The 20,924-nt window shown below is 42.0% G+C and overlaps 1 protein-coding gene across 1 annotated transcript in view; it reads left to right on the top strand.

The window, feature by feature from the left end:
• Window positions 1–20,924, top strand: part of LOC124612630 (coagulation factor XI-like) — a 145,103-nt gene that overhangs the window by 69,172 nt on the left and 55,007 nt on the right. The gene's annotated exons all lie outside the window — the stretch shown is intronic.

The raw sequence follows: 20,924 nt of genomic DNA, 5'->3' as shown, positions 1-20,924 counted from the left end.
AGTCGCATGGAGCGATATCTGGTGAATAAGATGGCTGTGGTAGTACTGAAATTTGTTTTAAGATTAAAAATTGCTGTACTGACAGAGCAGCATGGGATGGCGCATTATCGTGATGCAGAATCCAGTTATCAGCAATGTTGGCACGGACACGAACAACTCTTTTACGAAGTCCTTCTAAAATTTCTTTTTAGTAATATTGGTTAACTGTTTGTCCGGGAGGCACCCAATCTTTATGAACAATTCCCTTGGAATCAAAGAGCTTGATGGTCGTCCACTGCGGTCTTCATCTTCAACATTCGTTCTGCCTTCACTAGACATTTTATGCCAATGAGAAACTTTAGCTCCTGACATAACCTCCTCTCCAAAAGCCTTCTGAAGCTTATCATAAGTTGTCGCCGCGTTTTCACCCAACTTAACGCAAAAAGAAATGCCATACCCTTGCACAATATTATGCGGTTCCATTTCCATGACGAGAGACACAAACATGTGTTAACTTATTATAGCACAACTCACGACTGAGCAGTTGCATCGATGTGCCACTTGGATTAGAAGCAGCTTATAGACCAAGGTCAAAGATATTGAGCCTACACAAGCCTGCAGGGTTGCCACATCTTGCAAAGAAAATCAGTCTCATTACTTTATTGTCGCACCTAGTACACCACATTTACCGATTTCCTTCCCATTTGGGTAATTCCTTCATGGTGCATTTTTTGTCTTAGAGTGTATTAATAAAGTGAAGATGTTGGTATAGAATATTAATTTAAAGCCCTGTCGATAACGAGGAAATCAGAGATGGAACGCAAGCACGGGTAGAAGGAAATCGGATTTGCCCCTTGCGAAGGAACCACTGGGAAATAAGATGGGGTTTAACGTCCCGTCGACATCGAGTTCTTTAGGCACGGAGCACTAACTCGGATTGTCAAGGATGGAGAAGAAACTCGGCCATGGCCTTTCAAAGGAACCATCCCGGCATCTGCATGGAGCGATTTAGCGAAATTAAAGAAAACTAAAATCAGGATGGTCCGACGCGCATTTCAACCGTCGTCTTCCCAAGTGCGAGTCGAGTATGCTAAACACTGTGCCACCTCGCTCGGTGGAACCGTTAGGGTAACTGATATAAATGATGTAGGGAACCAAGGAAAACATAAAACAGGATGGAATTCGAACGGCCGTCGTTCCGGATACGAATCCCGAGTGTCTCTCCACAGCACTACATCAGTGTGCATTCGACACTTTTGTAAATGGTCTTGAGAATTTCATCTTATTAATTCCAGTAAAGAAGTATATTTAAAACACTTCATTTTGGTGGTGGCTAAGTCAAGATAAGGAACGATTCTGAAACCTAGCTCACCAACTTTCGTCATCGTGACAGCTGCTTTGTCGCCAATAGTGTTGCACTCTAGAAAGACAGTTTCTTGCTTTCGGTTATATCCCAATGAACTATTGATTCAGATGCAACAATAACGTATCATAACTATGCCCACTTCTGGATTTGCTTTTCGCCAAGGTAAACTTTTTTCTTACGTTATCAGTCTTAAACTACAAGGAGCGGATGAAAAACTTGTACTGAACACAGATCGATGGATGGAGTACATAGACAGCATATGCGATGAAGAGGAACTATCACCAAGAGTGAAAATGGAAGAAGAGAAAATTGATGTAGGGGAAATATATACTCAGGTGACAAGTCATGGGATAGCGATATCCACGTACACAGATGATGGTAGTATCACGTACACATGTTATAAGAGGCCAGTGCATTGGCGGAGTTATCATTTGTGCTCAGGTGATTCGTGTGAAAAGGTTTCCAACGTTGCCGTGGCCGCACGACGGGAGTTAACAGGCTTTGTAGACGGACTGGTAGTTGGAGCTAGATGCATGGGACACTCCATTTCGAAAATCATTAGGTAATTCAATATTCTGAGACCCACAGTGTCAAGACTGTGCCAATGTTACCAGATTTCAGGCATTACCTCTCACCATAAGCAACGCAGTGGCCGACGGCCGTCAATAAACTACCGAGTGTAGCGGCGTCTGCGTGAGTTGTCAGTGGTAACAGAAGAGAAACAATGCGCGAAATAATGGCAGAAGTCAATGTGGGATGAAAGACGAACTTATCCTTTAGGACAGTGCACCGAAATTAGGCGTTACTGGGCTGCGGCAGCATATGACCGACGCGAGGGTTTTTGCTAACAGCATGATATCGCCTGCAGCGCGTCTTATGGATTCGTAACCATATCGGTTGGACCATACACGACTGGAAAATCGTGGCTTGGTGAGATGAGTTCCGATTGCAGTTGGTAAGAGCTACAGGTAGGATTCGCACGCCCGGGTTCCCGGGTTCGATTCCCGGCGGGGTCAGGGATTTTCTCTGCCTCGTGATGGCTGGGTGTTGTGTGCTGTCCTTAGGTTAGTTAGGTTTAAGTAGTTCTAAGTTCTAGGGGACTTATGACCACAGCAGTTGAGTCCCATAGTGCCCAGAGCCATTTTTTTTGGTAGGATTCGAGTGTGGCGCAGACCCCACGAAACCATGGATCCACGTTGTCAACAAGGCACTGTCCAAGTTGGTGGTAGCTCCATAATGGTGTGGGTTGTGTTTACGCATGGAATGGACTGGATCCTCTGGTCCAACATCCTCTGGTCCAACTGAAACAATCACTGACTGCAAATGGTTATATTCGGCTACCTGGAGACCATTTACGGCCATTCATGGATTTTATGTTCCGAAACAACGATGGAATTTTATGAATGATAATGCGCCATGTGACTGGGCAACAACTGTTCGCGATTGTTTGAAGAACATTCTGGACAGTTAGAGTGAATGATTTGGCCATCCAGATCTCCCGACATGAATCCCATCGAACATTTATGCGACATAATCGAGAGGTCAGTTCGTGCACAAAATCCTGCACTGGCAGTACTTTCGCAGTTATGGACGGCTATAGAGGCAGCATGGCTCAGTCTTTCTACAGGGGACTTCCAACGACTTGTTGAGCCCATACCACGCCGAGCCGCTGCAATACGCCATACAAAAGGATGCCAGACACGGTGTTAGGATGCATCCCATCTGCTTCATCACCTCAGTGTTGATTTTCAACTAATGCGGTCTTACTTTGACAGGGTACTGAGTGACTTACGCTCAAACAGGTCAACAGGAATCCATGACATCCCGTTGGTGTTATTCAAACGGTTCAAATGGCTCTGAGCACTATGGGACTTAACATCTGAGGTCATCAGTCCCCTAGAACTTAGAACTACTTAAACCTAACTAACCTAAGGACATCACACACATCCATGCCCGAGGCAGGATTCGAACCTGCGACCGTAGCGGTCGCGCAGCTCCAGACTGCAGCGCCTAGAACCGCTCGGCCACTCCAGCCGGCGCTGGTGTTATTGAAATCCGTAGATGATTTAGGAAGTAGAAGGCTACTCGAGTGGGATCAAAGTCTATGAAAAAGGTGATTTACCATCGGATATCCAGAAAAACATTATCACAATTTTACCAAAGAAGAAATGGGCCGATAGTTACGAAACTGTGGGGTGATAAATCTGACAAGTCATACATTTTAACTGCTCATCGGAATAAAATAATAGAAAGAAAAATTAACAACATGACGAAGAAAAGTTACTTGAAACAGTTCTACCATTGCAGATTGAAAAAGTATCAGTTGACATAGAGAAAGACTTCGACAATGTAAAATGGAATAAGATCTTCACGATGCTTAGATGGCACTAAAGTATAGACAATAATAACCTACGACGCCCACAAGATCCAAAGATTAGTAATGGAGAAATGAAGGAAGACAAGTTTATATTAAGTAAGCTGTAAGGCACAGCTGCTGCTAATCGCCACCACTGTTCAATTTGTGCATCGATGAAAGAGTAAAGTAAACTAATAGAACATTTGGGAGCAAAAATAGAAGTTCAAGTGGAACACATGTCTGCGTTGAGGTTCACAGGGGACATGACCTTCTGGTCGGATGTAAGGAAACTTTGTTACACGGAAGATGACTTAGAATAAACAGAGCATGGCCGAAGTTGATGGGGAGTAGTAGGAGAATAAATAATTGTTTAACGTCAGGAAACGAACGAGAGGTGCAAGAACATACTGTCTGTTGCAGAGCAATCCTATTTCTGGGTGCACTAATAAATTTTCGAAGCTAGTGCTCAACACAAATGAAGAACCAAGTCCAACTAAGACCGTAATCTACCACGCAAAAAGTGCCAGTGTTGCAAAAGCAGGGCAACGCCTGTAGGTCACTGCTACACGAGTCATAGCAAGGAGCACAAACGGTGTAGTATGAAGGCACCCGAATTCTACAACACGGAGCAGTAACATACAACATCCAGTCCCCGCCACTCCAAAGCATGCCAATACTGATGTCGAATGAAGAGGCAGGAGAAACGGTTCGTACTTTAGACATCACGGTGAGGAAAGCATCACTGACACCTCTGTTTAAATGAGAGCAAGTGGCTGCGTAACCTGCTACAATGACGCGAGATCCAGCTTGAAATGCCTCTGTTCCGAACAGCTCGTCATTAGTGTGTCTGTTTCATTAGTGTGTCTGTTCATTCCGACCCCTACTGAATCAAAGTTTCACCAGGTTAGGGGGCTGCTGGCGAACCGCGATGTGCTGCTTGAAGCCTGTCTGAAGACTTCTACTACTAGACTACAGCCTGACAGCTGTGGGTGGACTTCGTCGCCCCACGCCGTCGCTCCCGATTGGTCGCAGCCTTGACTATTAGAAGATGCAGACCTATAGGGTGTAACACCTACAGCGCCTCTCGGTGTTGAAAAAACAAAAATAGCTCCCAAATTAGCTCCCATGTCCTTAAAATATCAATTCACAAAATGACGCAAGTCCCTCCACAAGTAGTAATTACGAAAAATAAATAAAAAACAAATAGAGGTAAATATTTAGTATACAAAGCAAAAGAAAGGAAAAGGAAACTTTCATTATAAATTTTAGAAACATGGGAAGGGGGAAAACAATAGAAAATATTAAAATATTAGTTATTCCAATACGTAAGAAAATCAATATTATAGTCATAGAACGTACGTCTGGGACACCAAAGACAGTGTTTATCAAAGTATAAATAGCCATACGTTGTAATTACGATACTCCAGTCTCTAGTCTGTTCTAGTTCGGAAGTTATTTAGGATGTACAGCTTTAGAGAACAACAACTGGAATTTTATTAAACGAGGATCAAGAATAGATCGTGACGAGATTGTTTTTGAGGATTGTCAATTCAAGACTTTAATTTGGTCATTTATCAAATTAGACAAACGGGAAGGTGAATAGTAATCTCTTTGGCTTTAATGTCAATTCGCATGAATATTTAAACGCTTTACTGAATTGAGAATTTTAACCGGATTAGGACTTTGAATTATGATAGTGGGAAACTTAAACTTCACGGGACTAGTGATCATAGTCAATGACAGTTTGGGGATATTAAATAGAAATAACTTATTTACCGACAGTGACAGGATATTATCAAGCATCTCTGATGCTAGCGGAAATCCCACTTAGACATCTAATTAAAGAACTTCTTTGAATGAGATCGTACGAGTGAACCTATTTATTAATAATTCTTGTCAATAAACTGACGTTGTTAATTTGAAACATAATACAAGTCTTGAACATTAATTGAACTTAGATTAATAAACGTTAAGGTTACGTGATCTATGCCAAGAACAAACTAGCGATTCGTAACTAAAACAATTGAACGAAAGGTTAAAGTATCGTCGTCTGCGAACATTGGTAGTAAAGCTACTAAAGATTTTTGTCTCTCAGAGTTGGAAAGACTATACATGTAGTGACCCACGTTTAACATTGGGTTTTAAAAGTAATCAAACTGATACTTAGTCGGGACAATATTAAATAAAAGTAAAACCCTTCAATGACAGTCAATTTGTAAAATATGAAATCAAACTTTCACCTATTAGACGAAAACAGAAAAAGGGCTGCTACAAGGGTCTTCTTTTGGTGAAGGGCCTAGCCAACTACAAGCTGCCGTCTACTGCTTGCTGGGTGGGCACTTGAGTGCCGCCTCGCAGGCTGTACGTGTACCGCCTTCCTGGCTGTATGCTGTGTGTGGCCGAGGGAGCCCAGGACTTCCGGCTTCACGACAAACGCCATTCGGACGATGTTGTGGGCACAGGTCTAACCTCTAGTCTCTCGTCGAGCGCACCGAGGCCTTAGAGTTCACCGCGGCGCGTTCGTATGCCGACACACAGGGTCCCTTTGCCGCCCCCTCGCTCCTTTGCTGTCTGATCTGCCACAAAACTATCCAAGTTGTTTGGGTGCTGGGGGCCAGCATTTCTCATTGACGCCTGGGCGAACAGCCCGGCCTGTTTCCTGAACAGCGGGGAAAATAATATTCATTGAGCTGGCCGGAGTGGCCGTGCGGTTCTAGGCGCTACAGTCTGGAACCGAGCGACCGCTACGGTCGCAGGTTCGAATCCTGCCTCGGGCATGGATGTGTGTGATGTCCTTAGATTAGTTAGGTTCAATTAGTTCTAAGCTCTAGGCGACTGATGACCTCAGAAGTGGCATAGTCTTCAGAGCCATTTGAGCCAATAATATTCATTGTAGTAAACACTTTAATAAAATGTTATTTAAGAAACCTCTGTCTCTCTGGCGTCTTCGGACGTAAGACTGAAAGACTCACCAGTCCTCGGGGCCCGGCCTCTGTTGCATTGTAACGTCACCGCTTCACCTGTCCAACCTCGATACCCACTGACATCTTGACCTGAGACGTAACCTTGACAGATCTAAGATACAAGACCACTCAGAATGGCGTAAGCAAGGAAGATAGAAGCAGACTGGTACAGTTGCAGAAAGCTGTCTTCAATAAAAGAGCTCTACTGATGTATATTGACATGGAGTTGAGGAACAAGTTCCTAGATTTGTACGTCTGGAACACAGCATCGTATGGACGTGCAACACGGACTACTGGGAGCGCAGACAAGGAGAAACTAGAAGCATTTAAAATGAGGTTGAGCCGTGGCGCCATTGAGTTAGTAGACTCTTCTGTCTGGCTCAGGTGTAGAGTCGACTATCCCTCTTGCGCCCCCATCGCCAATATCTATGAGGAAGAGTTGGTATCATATACAGGACATAAAATCCCGTCTGAGGCCTGCGATCATTTTTATGTTAATAATTGGCAACTAATGCATTGGTTGCCAATTATTAATTTAGAGTTAGTATCTATGGGTTGTGCCCTTAGAAGGTCTTTGTTTTCCGATGGGATTCGCTGGTCCGAGAGAGAGGCACGAAGTTTGGGGATTGGAGGTAGCGTCGCGACAAGAGGTAGTGACGAGGTCCGAGCGGACGAAACCACTTGCTGGACAAAGAGGGCCTGCGCAGAGCGAAGATACCGGAGTACTTCACCGGGGTCTGCGTCGACTACAAGCAGCAGGCCGACATCCCGTCGGTTGGTTGGCGACATTCGTGTCGGGCGACAGCTCTTGGCCTGGCTGCCCTCCTCTACCTGGCTTTCATCGCCACCACTCAGTAACCACTGCAACGCACCGTAGATCCATGGAGCTGCTTGCTGATAAAGGGGAGTAACATTCTGTAAACCCCGTGGTGCTTTATGTCATTTTCTACCTGCCCTCCTCATTATTTTCTGGTTTGTACCCGACCCTCAGAGTTTTACTCGGTCAACTATTTGGTCGTAAATATAGGCCGTAGTATTATACCAAGACACTACATGTCGTTTGAAAATTTGTTCCGCTATTATATTTCCTTTCCTTTCTGGTTCGTACCCGATCATTTATATTCTAATGAATCAGCTCCTGGTTGTAAATACAGCTGGAAGAATCGTACTAAGGCACAGGTTGCCGTTAGACAAAAGAGGAACCTTGTAGTTAGATTTAGATGTTAACCGGTTCAATTCTTTGATTGTAATTGCATTTCTCAGCCATCAGTTATAATCTGAACAACCTGTTGTACTAAGCTGTTCGTTTCTGTGTTTCAAAGACCGGGTAATTATTGGTGTATTTTAGCTGGACCTTGTGGTTCCGACGACTGAGTTCTCTTGTAATAAATGTTCACAAGTAATGTTTTAAGACATTCAGGGGGATCTTAATAACTAACAGTCAGTTTAACATTGAAAATATTAACAGCCAACTGTCACCAGGGCATTAGTCAAAATAAAATTGTCAGAAGGGACGGGTTGGGATCCAGTCGCACCTCGGTTGCCGATTGAAATTAAGAGGTTGGTTGCTTTGAAGTAAGCTTTATCATTGTCATGTTGTTTCCTAATCTGTTTAACCTTTAAGCACAGATGCGCATAATAACGCAGAACCTTTCGACATACAGCTTTCAAATTAAAAGTTACGTCATCTGTTTTGGGTACCTGAATCACTCTTGTCATCAATGGCGATTATTTAGTTTTCATGTATTGCAGAAGAACATTTAATAAGACAGACTGTGTCCAGTGCGGTAGTAAACACCGCTGTTTCACCCGGTAACTGGCGGGCTGCAGGCCCGGCCGTCTTGTAATCATTGTTATATTGTTTACTGTTTTTCAATATAGCACTCAGATTTCTTTTGCAAAAGCTTATTCAATTTAAGGTTTAATGTCTAAAGAATTGGAAAATTTGTACATTTTGTTAAAGAAAATTTTTTGGTTATTTTTAAATAAAGAGGTTGTGTGAGACTAAAGTGATATTGGTGGGTCCTCCCATCCACAACTTCCTTAATTCCAGTAAGTATCACGTATCAGAGGTGCTGTCGAAGAGAGACAAAATACGGAATGAATATTTACTAATAGGAACAGGTGTAGAAAGAAGTTTATGAAAAGACCATGATCAGGGAACGGACACGTTAATAAGACATTTGCAACAGGATCCAGGAATAATTAACCTCTCACTGGAAGGACCAATAGATGGGAAAAATAATGGAGGCACACTAAGACTACAACATACGAAACGGTATATTTGCAGAGGCTTGTAGGAGAATAGTCCTAACACACACATCAAAAAAAGTTTTGCATCACCTAGGTTGCGAGAGTTCCGGAACCTGTACAGGAAATTAGAAGAGAGGTCAACATAAACAGCATTTTCCCCCTTTTTATTGCTCATGGAAACCACACATTGTTGTACCACCACACAGCGAGACCTACAGAGGTGGTCGTCCAGATTGCTGTACACACCGGTACCACTAATACCCAGTAGCACGTCCTCTTGCGCTGATGCATTCCTGCTTACTATCCACTAGTCCATCAAGGCACTGTTCGTCCAGCTCGTCCCACTCCTCAACGGCGATTCGGCGTTTATCCCTCAGAGTGGTTGATGTGTCACGTCGCCCGTAAGCAACCCTTTTCTATCACAGGCATGTTCGATGGGGTTCATGTCTGGAGAACATGCTGGCCACTCTAGTCGAACGATGTCGTTATCCTGAAGGAAGTCAGTCACAATATGTGAACGATGGAGGCGCGAATTGTCGTCCATGAAGACGAATGCGTCGCCAATATGCTGCCGAAATGGTTGCACTATCGGTCGGAGGATGGCATTCTCGTATCGTACAGCCTTTACGGCGCCTTCCATGACCACCAGGGTCGCACGTCTATCCCACATAATGCCACCCAAAACAGCAGGGAACCTCCACCTTGCTGCACTCGCTAGACAGTGTGTCTAAGGCGTTCAGCCTGACCGGGTTGCCTCGAAACACGTCTCCGACGGTTGTCTGGTTGAAGGCATATGCCACACTCATCGGTGAAGAGAGCGTGATGTCAATCCTCAGCGGCATACGCTGCTAGCGCACGTCCTGAGGCTCAGGCGTGAACCCCATGCTGTCCGTAATCGCAGCAAGATGACAGCAGACCGTATTATTCGTTTCGGACCTCTTGATAAGTATAGAAGTGTGATTACGCATGTCAATCACATCGCGATTACGGGCACCATGGGGTTCACGCCTGAGCCTCAGGACGTGCGCTAGCAGCGTATGTCGGGTGTTTCAAGCGTCAACTTCGCGTCTAAATATCTCGGGATGTAATGGGAATATTGCGATGCAATCAACGCCATTGTGTATGTGCTTTGTCATGCTATGGATTGCTGAAGAAAAAATATAGGAGGTCCATTTAAAAAAACATAAGTTTGCGTTAAAAAACACATATGCTTTCGTTTTAGAATGTTTCCAAATATGTACATTCATGGGCCCCAGCACTACATTGATACCGGTGAAAGTCGTTTTCCAATAGCTGTTATTGTTCCAGAGATATTTTGGGTGGACAAGATAGCTGGGACACCCTATATATCTTTGACTGTATGTTAAGGGTTAGTTTCCCCGTCGTAAGTTTAACTTTTTGAGCGACCATTAGGCTTCAAAGACAATTATTATAGTTGTTATGACTATCAGTATGGGGCTTGTCAGAAAGGCATATCTCAGTTTGAGGTTATCGAGTTATGCATTTTTGATCAATATTTTCTTTACTTGTAAGTTTCTATGCATTTCGATATTTAATATTCTAGGTGTTAATATACTTTTATGTCTACGTCTGTGTTATGTGTTACCTTGTCGTAGAGTGTGTCTGCTTCAACTCCTGTTTCTGTAGCAGTATCTGATTTTTCTGTGTCACCATTTCTGTCATTTAGTGCTAGGATTATGTATGGCCTGGGTGCAGAATTATACAGTCTCTCTGCTGCGTTGCTTCTTGCAGTATTCTTGAAATTGTGTCCGCTGTCCTGTCTAGGTCTGCCTATTGATCTGGCTATCTGAGAGAGTGATACACAGGGTAATCCTACCGACAGTTTTTATGCAACCTGCAATGACTTGAAAAAAACCCACACGAGATTTTCATAATCTCTCCCTCGCTTTGTGCCAACTGTTAGTCCTAAACAAAAAAAATGAACATGGCCTTTTAGTAGGAATTTTAATGTAGTTAAATTTTGTACTGGGATATGTTTTCACCAGAGGCCTCAGTTTTCGATTTATTATAGGAAACGCTTTTGAAGGTAATTTTTGTATGTTTTTCTTGAATAACTGGAAAGCTTGGGCCTCGAGCGAAAACATGTTCAAAACAAAATTTAACTATATTAAATTTCCTACGTAAAGGTCCCATTTATTTTTTCTCTAGGACTAACAGTTCGCGCGTCGTGTTTGAAAGAATATGAAAATCGGGCAAGTGGTATTTGAAGGCGTTGCAGCAACTGAATCGCCCTCTGTATTATTGAGTCTCGTCATTTGTCGTTTGACCGGTGCTTGCGAGGCGCAGTGTAATATTGCATGTTCAGGGAATCAAATTTCCTACATGCGCACTCTTTGCTAGTATGGGTGCTCATCTGACGTAAATGTGTTGGACAAAGCCCGGTTAAGAAATGTATGTATAATTCCACGGTTCGGGGTATCGTGTCTTACTCCTAATCTTGCACTTACGTTAGCAAAGAAGTCATATTCTCTGGCCCTTTTCGCATGTGTCCCAGTGCATTTTCCATGTCTTCACTCGCCATCTTTTAGGATGGCGTTTACCGGTGATGCCCTCTGTGACTGCTCATATTTTGTCTATAAAGCCTAACTTCATCCATTACGTTCCAGCACAGCACTTAATGACAGCTGTCGGTTGGAAAGACGCCCAGGACCATTTCAGAGATGTAGTTCCAAAGGCGTCTAATAACCGTAGGAGTGCACCCCTATGATTAGCCTCGCATCTCTTTTGTTTGTCGGTAAAAGGAACGTATGTACCCATGCGCTTGCTGCAAAGCATATAATGGATTCAAAGACTGTACAGTGATATACTGTAATGTTTGTTGGTGGAGGTCTGAAATATCTGTCTAGTTTTGCCAGTTTCTGTAACGTTTTTCGGCCTTGTCTGAAGTACTTTGTATGTCGATCTGGAAGGAGAGTCCCTCATCAGTAGTAATTTCTAAGTATCCCGTCTTCTGGCTGGTTCAAATGGCTCTGAGCACTATGGGACTTAACATCTGTGGTCATCAGTCCCCTAGAACTTAGAACTACTTAAACCTAACTAACCTAAGGACATCACACACATCCATGCCCGAGGCAGGATTCGAACCTGCGACCGTAGCAGTCGCGCGGTTCCGGACTGAGCGCCTAGAACCGCTAGACCACCGCGGCCGGCCCCGTCTTCTTTTTTCCTGTTATATTTCTGTTTTCAAATTTTACCGACTGGTTTCTAACGAGTCTTCCTTTAAGTAGGCCATAAAGTGTTTCGTTTGAGGAAATTGTCAGTTTACTTTGTGTACACAAGTTCGTGACATGTTGTAAAATACCACTGGCTTTCTCCCCAAGTTGTGCTCGGGAGCTTGCCGATGCTACCATCGTACCACTAGCAGGTCGTTGTCATTGCCACGATTCCGACGGCGTAGTCAAGGCTCGCTACCGAGATGTAAAATGGGTTCTGTTGTTACATCCCAGAAGCTGTACCCGCAGATCGATCCTTGTCGGCATCCCTTAGTGGATCTTTTGACCACTTCCCTGTTGCCTGCTCGCCAGTCATTAACCCTGTGTCTACAGTAACCCCATTGACTGTGGTACAGGAAGGCGGGTACCTGTGGCTCCCTAAGACGCGCAAACATCATAGACCACTAGACGTTGTCAAATGCGCCAGTGAGTCTAGCATTATGGCAATTACATACCCCCGATTTGTGTTTTCTACTATGCAGAGAACTTGTATTATTCCGTCGTCAATTGACTTGTTTCTCTGAAATTCGTATTGATATAGGTAAACCTCATCAGCTCTCTGTGGACAGGCACGACAGACCGTAACGTTTTCTTCGGGTTTGTTTCCAGTAGGCACAGCGCGTTCCACTACCGTATTAATGAGGTCGAAGGTAAGAGAAAGGCCGGACGGAGTGGCCGTGCGGTTCTAGGCGCTACAGTCTGGAACCGAGCGACCGCTACGGTCGCAGGTTCGAATCCTGCCTCAGGCATGGATGTGTGCGATGTCCTTAGGTTAGTTACGTTTAATTAGTTCTAAGTTCTAGGCGACTGATGACCTCAGAAGTTAAGTCGCATAGTGCTCAGAGCCATTTGAAGCATAAGAGAAAGAGCAGCATCGGTCGTATATTTTTAATCTGTTTATTCCAGATTGATTTCAGTTTTTGTGTAGCCATCTTCAGCGCAGCTATATCCAAGTCGTGATGACTCATCGGAAATAAAATCGCACTTGGTATCACTTGGCACAACATTTAACAACCAGTTAAACTGTTCACCCCATAAATATAAATTGTAAAACTTAGCACACTTACATCTAAGAAATTAATTCCATCAGAGATATTCACATTTCACTTTCAGTACTCTTATGGTGAGCTCATTTTGACTTTAATCAGTTCAGCGTCATGGTTAACTGACCGTTTTTGAACAACATAACTTGAAAAATAACACACACACACATGTTCTTAATAACTGTCCATAAAAGATAACAACCGTTTAAGAAAACGAAAACTACTTATAACACCGTTAACTGACCATTTCTTTGAACAACAGAACTTGAAGACTAATACATACATATTCTCTTGATAATAACCATTTAAGAAAGTGAAAAACTATTTATCCGACTTCGTCCAAAGAAAACGTGAGTCTCTTCATAAATACAGTCTCTGATTTTACGCTTCCGTGCTTCTCATCTAAGATTTCTGCTCATGCCACATTTCAGTACACTGTACCCATAGCAAGGCGATTTATAGTACTTTCCTTTATAGATATAGTGTGATATCTAATAATTCTCAGAACTTCTGGTCCCGTGGTGATTTGTGCAGTAAACAGGACCGTATCCCCAACAGTTAAAAAAACCAGGACATACTGCAGCAGTATTGTCTTAAATACTAAACTAATTACCTGTACATATATGTTTTTGACTAATGTATAACAAAGACTATAAAAATATAGGTTTCCTGTTCAGTTTATCTCATTTCTCATATACATGTCATTGGCAAAAAGTTAGTACCTTCAATACTTTCTGAGTTCAGAGAACAAAATTATTACTGTTGCACAGGTAGATTTTTTTTCAGATCCGGGTGGCAGCAAAGTCCTTTATTTCCACCAGATTTAAGTGAGGCCAAAAGATAACTACCTGGGTACGATGGGTTGACGATTTTATGGAGTCCTGTAAACGATAATTGCCATTTGCTATTTCTTTTGTATACTGTAAAGATTTCGGTTGAGATTTCAGTAGTACTGCTTCTCCAAGTAAACGCTTTTGTGCATGAACTAAGTTTTTATCATGTGTGTTCTTTCTGGCTCCAGCAACAGTGGTGGGTGGAGTGAGCATATTTCGTACCTCTTCCTCCAGTGCAGGTTCTTTAGACACGCGTGAGGATGGGTTAATACATTCGTTGATTTCTTTATGGTCAACAAGTAGTTCTGAAGGAGTGTATAGCATTCTGTAAATAGGTAAATTGTTTATAATGTTTTCAAACGGATCAATAAATTCTATCTGTAGTGTGTGTTGTGTACTGGCTTAACTTCTTATAAACTGGTTGAATTCTCTAAAAATGCGTTCCACTGGATTACTTGGAAGATGATAACGGGATATCAAAATGTACTTAATATTATTGTCTTGTAAAAAATCTTCCCATTTCTGCATGTAAACATCGACGCATTGAACATGAGAAATGCGACAGGTTTGCCAACTGTTGGTATGTAATGTTTCAGAATCCTAATGATGGTAAATACTGTCATCAATCTTGTATCATACAGTTTGACGTAATTTTAAAATATATAATAAAGAGGTACTAAGTACTTAACAGCACCCCATGCAGAAGGCTTTGGCACCTAACATAAGGGCTAACAATTTGTAGTGGCTGTGTTGGTAATATAGAGTGTAATTCCATGTAGCAGCACTTATTGGTAGGTTTTGCTTTCTGGCACAGTAGAGAAGTTTTTAATAGCTGTTCAACATACCTCCACGTATTTGGAAAGTAGCAATATAAATTCAGTTTTATTAAACATTTCTTTGTACAGTAATGACCCGAAATATGTTATTTACAAGAATCATGAATGCATACAAATTAGCTGCCATTACAGACATTACATCTGTAGAAAAACACATTGTTTTGAGTGTTGTAATGCTGCAAAATTTTCTTAGGTGGGTTTTGTGTATGCAGTCTTTATTCCACCTTGGATCTGCATCTTGTAATGAAGCCATGTTGTTACACGTATCTAAATACTATTGTCTGTAGTATCTGTCTTTCATTCTGTTAAATCCGAAAGATCAGTCAGTCTTGTGGTAGATGCGACAAAGCGTCAGTTACATCTTTCTTACCTTTTACGCGCATTTCCTGGAGAAAAGCTGTCCACCTCTTAACTTTATAATCCTACTTGCTCTTAGATTAAAATTATGTGAAATACTGATCTTAAGGTACTATCTCCACAGGTCCAGCAGCTGGCAAGGCTTCTCTCATACCCCAAGTACTAATGATTCCAACCGATTTACCCATTCATATTGACTTCTATTCGCTAACTAGGTCCCAATTTAAATAACAACTAAGAAAGTCAGAGGGGGGGGGGGGGGGGGGGGAACGAAGAGATGAACAAAGAAGGGGAGATGAAATAGAATTAGGAAGGGGAAGGGGGACATGGACAGAGAGATTAGGGTCGAGGATGTCTGTAGAGAGAGAGTGTGCCGATGTACAGATATAGGGGGAAGGAGATGGACAGAGGGAGGGGGGAGGAGGGGAGCGGTAGAGAGAGGAGAGAAGGAGATCAGGTCGAATACCGAAATTTTAAGTTCAATGACAATGGCCACGGAAGAATGCTGACTTGGCACATAAAGACCATTGATAGGCGGCTCATAGAAAGGAGGTTGAGCTTTCAGAGTTCCTTGAGCCGATTACTATCGACCACTATACACCAAGAACTCCATTTGCACGGTGTCGGGCACATTCATCTAGAAATATCATTGACTCGAGCAGAATTGTCTTCAGTGATGAGTCCAGCTTCGAACTGAGCTCCAATAACCAGCTAAGATGTCAGGAGAGGCTCCAGCAAGCGGAGGGATACCAATCTGACTGTCGTTCGCCATTCTGCCCGAAATCAGGAGTGATGATCTGGGATGCTATTTCTTTCGATAGTAAGACCCTTTCGTTGTCATCCACGACCCCCTTAGAGCACGATATTCTACGGCCCTTTTTGTTGCCCTTTATGGCAAGCCATCCAGGGCTTACATTTCAGCAAATAATGACCACCCCCCCGCGCACGGCGAGAATTCCCAGCGCTTTTCTTCGAGCTTGCCAAACCCTACTTTGCTCAGCAAGGTTGCCGGATCTCTCTCCAATCGATAACATGTATTATGGGCAGGGATCTCCAACCAGCTCAGGAGTTAGACGATCCAACGCGCCAGTTGGACAGAATTTGGCCCAGCATCCCTCAGGAGATCATCCAGCAACTCTATCAATGCTAAGCTGAATAACTAAGGGCCAGAGATGGGCCAACGCGTTGTTGACTTGCTCAATTTGTGAAGCTGTTTCTCTTCAATAAATAATCGAAGTTTTGTAGAACTGCAATAATTTGTTTGTCTCTAGATGTACATCATATTTACTGATTTCTGCCCCAATCGGCTAATTCCTTTGTGTTCGTGTTGCGTCTTTTTTTTGTCTTAAGAGTGTTTTTAATTTAGTGACAATTACTACCCTTGTAAGTCAAAAGGCTATTGGTAGTGGTAACAGTGGTGAAAAAGTGAGTGTACGAGAAAATTTTGTATGAGATGATCTGCTAAAAAGACCCTTTTCCAGTAGAAGAAAATAAGATTTTAAGAGATAGGTAAATGTAAATGTAAATCTAACAAAGGCATAGCTCGTGATGAGGCTCACAGATTTGACTCAAACTATATGAGCAGAAGCCTCTTTCAAGCTCCTAGAATTTTTTACCTGAGCTAGCCCTAGGATAAACTAAAACGCTGTCTAAATATTTACGCGTAAAATATGAGGAATTTTTTAGCTGCAGGTCATGTATTGGCCCAGTAGTGCAGTGGTCAAGTGCACTGACACAGTTTTTCGACTCGAGTTCGGTTCCCGCTGCTAATATATTTTTTTCATTTTCGTTTGTTCCTCACAAAGTAAAATGATTAACTATGAAACTGAATTATATTTAAACAGTTCAATTTATATACGTAAAATTAATATGTTCAACTAGGCAACCAAACAGTGCTTCGCAATTGTTAAATATGCATGGGAATTGGATACATCCCTCCTTCTCCCCCATTTCTCTGTCCTTCTCTTCTTCCACTCCCTTTGTTCATTTCCTCCTCTTGCCTCCTATCTCTGTTCATATCCTCCCCCCCCCCCCCCCACTACTTGTACATCTCTTGTCCCACACTCTCTATAACTATCTCCTCGTTCTTCGTCTCTCTGTCCATATCCTCCTTCCACCCTCTCCCCCTTGTCTATCGATCACTCTCTTTCTCTCTGCCAGAGACTGTGGTCATGCACTCGTGAATTGGCGTTTGTGACTGAGCGAGTGTGTGTGTGTGTGTGTGTGTGTATATGTGTTTAATTCCCATGAAGGCCTTTTTGGCCGACCGCTTACTTGTCTGACAATCTTTTTGTTGTGCCTATCTGCGACGTATCGCTTCCAGTACATGGTGAATAGTAATCCATTCTCTTCATAATACTGATCTTATTTAATATTGTTACAAACGGAACTTTGATTGCGAATTGAAGTCAAATTAATGGGTAAATCAATCGGAATCAGCTGCTGTATTTGCGATGATAGAAGCTTTTATACAATATTTCGTATGGTTTTATTCTTCGAACAGATAGTATTATATAATTAGCCATAACCACAACTTTAGTGTTTTCTGTTAACAACGACTGCGAAGAGGAAAGAAAAATCGTACATTTTCAGAGCACTGCTCAGCAAGTTCTTTCTCGCCGCCGGTTTAATAGAATGTCTCATATATAATACGTTCACAGGTTGTGTGTTGGTTTGTTAGTCAGTTAATCAAGCTAAAATTCATCCGACTGAATCTGTACTTGTGTTTGTGTGAATTGAAACAAATCAATGTAAGTAGAATCGTGTAATTATTGAAACACAACAAATCAAAATATATTGTTTCGATTATAATATTTTGGTGTTTCATTGCGTTCATCACAACGTTTGGTGATGAACGATGTTCTTCGTCTGTTCGTCCGGAGAGAAAACGAATAGAGCCGATGGTCTACAGACTCTCGAGCACGCCACGTACAACTGCCCATGGGAAAAAACATATGCAGGTCAAAAGTGATAAAATTCATCCGACCAAATCTGTACTTGTGTTTGTGTGAACTGAAACAAATCAATTTAAATAGAATCGTGTAATTATTGAAACACAACAAATCAAAATTTATTGTTTCGATTATAATATTTTGGTATTTCATTGCGTTCATCACAACGTTTGGTGATGAACGAAGTTCTTCGTCTGTTCGTCCGGAGAGAAAACGAATAGAGCCGATGGTCTACAGACTCTCGAGCACGCCCATGGGAAGAAACATATGCAGGTCAAAAGTGCTTCCAGACGCTGTCTGCGCTCTTCATCAGTCTCATGTACTCATAGTCGACCCGCGTGTCGTGTACGCCGACCATTTTTTCCAAAGCAATAACCCACGAAGTAACATCAAATGAATGTTTGCAACACACCAGATTACCACGAACTGACATCAATTCAATCTTTGCAACACACCAGAGATATGATCACCACCGATGACTGACTGAAATATCTATTTCAGTTGTATGCCTTTTCGCACTCAGTGCAGAATTTGATGTTGTTATGTAAATAAGCGACAAAAGAACTGTCAACCTAAACGTCGCACTAATGAGGGTCTCTTTGCCATCGGTTTAAGTGACACTAACCTCTGCAGCAAATGCAACCTCGTTGATAGTGTGCCTCATCGTTACACATGTGGGGATCGGATTATCAACTGGAGGTGGACCAGGGAGAAAATTGCTCAAATAACAAGAACTTCAGCAAAACAATGTACCGACTAACATTTTCCTCAGACCAGAGGAAAGTTACTACCCTCAGGCAAAAAATAACGCAGTGATTTGGTTAATGGGCGAATATACAAGTTATGTTTTTAACAATATTGGGAGCGATGAACATATTGAATACAAGATGTGTATGGAAAATGAATTCGAGAAAATACTTAAGTATCAGAATCACAATAAGAAATATGTTAACATGCTCCGAATTGTCTTCACCAGAATGAGTATAAGTACAGCAGATACAAGAATATGGCGACAAACATCTGGTGTCTGATATAAAGGAAGATCTTGAACTCCCTATGGATGCGTTTAGAAGCTGGAACTGACAAAAATAACAAGGCAGTGAAGTATTTTGCGATGTCGCTGTTCGGGACTGCTCTTCTGTCCACGTAATTTACCCTGGAAGGAACACACATCAAGGATTTACTGAATGATTAATTTGGGTCTGGGAAATAATGATGAGGAACCGGCTGCAGAAGAAGAAAATGTGCATACTGAACTGCCAACAGTTGAAGGTGACAGTGAAGGTGCTAAATTGTGCTACTGCTAAAGACTCATTCTTTGAATGCTGTAATTTATGACTGCAATTATCTGTCACCTTATTTATGTCAATTCATTGTAGCCATTTTTGTTACTGTTTTTGTGGAATTAGAAAAAAAAGTGGTTCTAGGCGCTACAGTCTGGAACTGCGCGACCGCTACGGTCGCAGGTTCGAATCCTGCCTCTGGCATGGATGTGTGTGATGCCCTTAGGTTAGTTTGGTTTAATTAGTTCTAAGTTCTGGGGGACTGATGACCTCAGAAGTTAAGTCCCATAGTGCTCAGAGCTATTTTTGAACCTGAACGTCACATTTTTATTTTTCATTTTTATGTAAACATGCGATAGCAGAATTGTCAGACTGACCGTCACATTTCTTTCGTTAAGATTAGTACAGAAACACCATCCAAATTTCCGACTTTTGCAGTGGATTCTCCGAAAATTTTCTTCCATACAAGCTTTGGCCTGACAATTACGAATACAACCAAAAAGAAATGAGCCAAATCGATAGAGCTATTCTAAAGTGATGATCGTTCATACATGAGGCAGGTGATTTTTATTTATGCAGATTTAACTACATTACCACTTTTGTAAGCCAGAAGACTAAAGGTCCCCAAATTGTTGCACATTGGTAAAATTTCGCACGCGCCGCCTGTGCCTCACAAGTAGTGCATTGCACACTAATAAATGTGTAGTGGGAATTAACTTAGATTTATCTAAAGCTTTTGATACAGTAAATCACAAAATTCTGTTAAACAAGATGGAGGCAACAGGTGTAAGGGGAGTTGTGAAGCAGTGGTTTGAATCTTACCTTCAAGATAGAACTCAGGTGGTAGAAATCATCGCAGAGCATAAAAATCAGAAAATCAAGTGGGTCTCAGATGCAAAGAAACTGGAAATAGGTGTCCCACAGGGCAGTGTTCTCGGTCCTTTATTATTCTTGCTTTATATAAATGACATAAAAAATCCTAATATTTCTACCAAAATAATGTTGTTCACAGATGAAGCTAGCATAATTATAAGTGATGATAATAAAATCATTAACCACCACAACTGATATAGTCCTGAAATATATTCAACATTGGTTTAATGCTAATGAGTTAGCACTTAATCTAAGTAAAACAAATTATATGCAGTATGGCAAAGCAACTCAAGATATGGACCTCCAGTTAAAACTAATGGATAAGAAGATAGAGAGTGTACAATCCACAAAGTTTTTGGGCATGCACATTGATCAAAACTTAAGCTGGAAAGACCATCTCAAGTACTTATCCCACAGGCTCAATTCGGCATGTTTTGCATTGAGGATATTATCTAGAGTATGCAGCACAGACTGTACTAGACTAGTGCATTTTGCTTACTTTCAGTCCATCGTGTCTTATGGCATAGTGTTCTGGGGTAAAACTAAATCAAGCTTAACAGATAACTTCAAATTTCAGAAAAGAGCTGTACGAATCATA

This window comes from Schistocerca americana, chromosome 4, assembly GCF_021461395.2.
Source record: "Schistocerca americana isolate TAMUIC-IGC-003095 chromosome 4, iqSchAmer2.1, whole genome shotgun sequence".
In the NCBI taxonomy this organism is placed as follows: Eukaryota; Metazoa; Arthropoda; class Insecta; order Orthoptera; family Acrididae; genus Schistocerca; species Schistocerca americana.
The sequence above is the reverse complement of the archived record's forward strand: the minus strand, read 5'-3'. Positions and strand labels throughout refer to the sequence as shown.